Source organism: Meriones unguiculatus, chromosome 9, assembly GCF_030254825.1.
Source record: "Meriones unguiculatus strain TT.TT164.6M chromosome 9, Bangor_MerUng_6.1, whole genome shotgun sequence".
NCBI classification, from domain to species: domain Eukaryota; kingdom Metazoa; phylum Chordata; class Mammalia; order Rodentia; family Muridae; genus Meriones; species Meriones unguiculatus.
The window spans coordinates 97836296-97840388 of NC_083357.1; the positions used below are offsets into that span (position 1 = coordinate 97836296).

Below are 4093 nucleotides of genomic sequence, written 5' to 3' on the forward strand. Positions count from 1 at the left end.
TGAGGATGGAGAAAATGGTTTTCAGCTCTCCCCTTTCTGTTCTCAGGATGAGCTAATCCTTCACCTCTTCCCCATTGTCTTCCACCTGTTCTCCAGCGAAACACATCAAGTTTAGGGTGGGAAAATGGGACTTCTGAATCTGGCACTTGACAATCACAACAAAATCACTTGATGGATGTATTCACTCATTAGATTTAACCCGAGTGTAGTGGAAGCTGCCACCCAATTTTCCCTTTTAAAAGATTCTCAGATGTGTAAGGCAATCGCTGTAGTCTGACTGGCTGCTGATCTGTGTTTACAAAGGGCGGGAGTCGCTATCTAAAACCTATAACCTGTCACAGTCTGTCATTCTTGCCCAGAAGTGGCCATTATTTAAATTAGACTGTGAATGATTTTTTCCCCTCTGCAATGGCCTTTCAGGTGGCGATATGTCACTCCAGGCCACTATGAGCTAGTGAGCATTCTCAACACATTAGTTCTGCTCATAATTTACTGCTTTCAGAAAAGCATGCTGGTGATGTAAAAAAGATTTTTGTCTCTGTTTATGCCTGGTCAGAAAAAAAAAAAAAGAAGAAGAATCCAAAAAAAATATATTGGACATCATTACTTGAATATGAGCCGAGCGTTATGGAATACAGGAAAAGCATAAAGTGGCTTCGCTTATTGCCAGATAGAATGGATCCTTGATGAGATGTCTCTTTTGAATAGAGGAAGAAAATAATCCCTCACATTTGATTAGTACTTAAAAGTTCCCATTGCCTTAAAGGGGCACCATCTCATTTCATTTCCAGAGCAATGCTGTGCACTAGCCAAGGATGTCATCATGGTACTGTTCTCCTTCTACACAAAGGAAAACAGGCTCAGAAAATTTTGGAGACTCACTCAAGGTTACAAAGAGTTCAAAATGGACAAAACAAAGCAAACTCAAACTTAGACCTTCAGAGCTGCTTCTAGGAAAAATCTGCTGCTTCCAAGAGTGCTGTTCTCACCTGAATTCCCAGCACTCTGGAGGCAAATGTCCTCTAGGCTAGCCTGATCTGCAAAGTGACCTCCAGGCCAGCCTGATCTACAAAGTGACCTCCAGGCCAGCCTGTTCTACATAGTGACCTCCGGGCCAGCTTGATCTACATAGTGACCTCCAGGCTATCAAATGGCTGCACAGCAAGATTCTATCTCAAAAGCAATAACAAATGAGGCTGAGTATGCCAGCCAACCCCTGTAATCCCAGTACTTGTGGAGTGAAGACAGGATGATTAGGAGTTCAACATTATCCTTGGGTCCTTAAAGAGTTTAAGGTCAACCTGGGCTACATGAGACCCTGTCTCAAAAAAAAAAAAAAAACAAGGCAAAAAGTAAAAATAAACAACAACAACACCAAAATACTTTTGGTTCTTCCTGGCTTCAGGCTATTTTCTGCAATGGATTCATTTCTAAACATTTGAAGACATGAGCAGTCAAATTTAAGAGATAATACATGGGGCTGGTGAAATGGCTTAGCTGGTAAAGAGTTGGCCTACAAGCCTAAAGACCGAGTTCTGTCCCTAGAACCCACATAAGTGTGGAAGGAAAGCGCTGACATCAGAGTTGTCCACTGACCTCCACAGGCCCACCCGCATACATCCTTATACAAAAACAGTAAAATTACAAATGAAGAGACGATGTCGAAGTACCGTGTGTATCTCACAGTTTTAAAGCTGTGCGCTAGACCTGGGGAGATCCTAAATATGCTGGTTCCTAAACTCAAGCAAGTGAGATTAGCTGGGACAAGAGCAGAAGCCAACAGCTTTGCGGTTCCCAGGAGGTTAGAGAGAATGTAGCCAAAATGTAGCCATTCTCAAAGCTGCTGTGTATTATGACCCACTGAGAAGCATGTCAGATAATAGCCCTTTCTGCTCTCAAATTTTGATATATTAGGTATGGGTAGATCTCAGATGTCTGAATGTTACCAGGTTTCCCTTATTGATGATGATGCACCTGCTGGTTAAGATCAACCTTCTAGCTAAATGAACTTGGGTTTGAGAGTCACCACCTATGTGACTCTAAACGCGTTGTTTAGCCTCCAAGCTCTCTAAGCTTTGATCTTTGTCTTTAAAGCAGCACTAATGTTTGGGCACAAGGGTCTTGAATTTGAGGCAGCTCCACTCACAGTGAAGCAATTCTCCATGTGCTCGTCATCACCCATATATCCTGAGATACACAACAATGAGCCCATGCCCCATGATGCTTACTGAGTAAGACAAGCAGAGAATGTGCCTAGCAGTACTGTTAAAGGATTCCTTTAGGACAAGCGTGGTGGTGGCTGACACCTGACCATGTGATCCAGTGCTTAGGAGGTTCAAGGCCCTGTAGACATCATCAAGAATGCACTCAACAAATCTTATCTACCGTGCCGGAATGACCCTGTTGCTGCCATCATCCTCGCTGCTGTGTGCTAGAGTTTCATTTCCATCCCTGTTATAAAAGAGAATAGTAGTAAGTATTGATGAGGGAAAGGTTTTATTTGGCTTACAATTTCAGTGTGCAATCCTTGACTGGAAATGAGACAGGGCAAGGACTTAAGGTATCACACCCACAGTCAAGAGAAGACAGAGGTGAATGCTGGCTGCCTGCCTGCTTGCATGCTGTCAGCTACAGTTCTTCTCCTTTGTACTGTTAAGTGACCCTGACTGGGGAATAGAGCTGCCCACAGTGGGCAGGGTCTTACTATATCCCCAACCAAGACAGTCCCACACACATATGCCCGCAAGATAACCTCATCTAGATAATTCCTCACTAAGATTCTTTTTTTCCAGATGTTTTGTGAACTCTTGGTTGTGTAGAATCAACAAGTAAAAGTAACTAACCATCACAGTTAAAAAAGATTTTTAAAGTCTTGTTTTTTTAAAAAAAAAAAAAAAAAAAAAAACAGGGCTCATTTTTGTGTAGACTAGTTTCCGGCCCCGCATGGGCACGGACTTGGCTTAGTGCGTGCTCGGTATCCCAGGAGCACATTCCTGCGAGCTGGCGCGGGTATCCGGGACTGCGGCCGAGTAAGGAGTGCGCTGATCCGGGTGCCAAGTGGTTTTAAGCCAACATGGATAGATACTTCCTGTGAAGGGGAGCTCCAGGTTGGCAAAGGAGATGAAGTAACAATTACGCTGCCACATATCCCTGGGTCCACACCACCAATGACAGTGTTCAAAGGGAACAAACGGCCTTCTCAGAAAGACTGTGCGCTCATTATTAATCATGACACTGGAGAGTATGTGCTGGAGAAGCTCAGCAGCAGCATTCAGGTCAAGAAGAGCTGAGGGAACAGTAAAATCCAACCCTGAATGGAACAGCAGCCCACTTGACCCCCACAGCCATCACAGCCACCATAGCTACCCCCTCCACCACCACCCATGCCATCCCGAGCCCCGACAAAGCCTCCAGCTGGACCCAAAGCTTCTCCCTTGAAGGATAAGCCCTCACCTGAGCCCCAGCTGGATAACATCAGAAGAGAGCTGAGGGCTGAGGTCCAGATTATCGAGCAGATGGGCAGCAGCAGTGGGAGGAGCTCCTCCGACTCCGAGAGCTCCTCTGGAGGTGAGGATGACAGCTCCAGCCGCGGCGGTGAGGACAACGGTCCAGCCTCTCCTCCCCAGACTTTGCACCAGCAACCCTACACAGCAGGCCTGCGCTGGGCAGTGGAACCAGCCGGCCCCAAAGAAGCTCTTAGCTTATGAACACGCTCAGAAATGACCTACAGTGAAGTGAGTCTGGCAGTGACAGCGATGGCTTTTGAAATCTGTTTTCTGGTACGCAAACATTCTGCAAGACCCAGTTACTTCTGCCGGGACTCTGCGCCGGCGCTGTAGGAGGATGTTGCCGGAGGAGCTAAGGCCTGGAAGTGCTCAGATACTCAGTCTTTAACTTGGTGGTGGCGAGGGATTTTTCTCGTGTAATTCTTGACCAAGCTCTTGTTTCAGCGTTTAAGTAGATCTCTGGGAGAACTAACAGTTCTGTTTTATTTGGTTAACACTATTAATGAAAAACAGGTCAATGCCCCCTAGTCTAGTCACTCAAAACCCATGTCTTCACCAGGCCAGTATTTCAGCAGCAATCAGCGTGG

General features: G+C 45.7%; 1 pseudogene; it reads left to right on the forward strand.

The window, feature by feature from the left end:
- The first annotated feature begins 1658 nt into the window (after nt 1-1658).
- LOC110554368 (ELL-associated factor 1-like) lies at nt 1659-3766 on the forward strand (annotated as a pseudogene).
- The last annotated feature ends 327 nt before the right edge of the window (nt 3767-4093 follow it).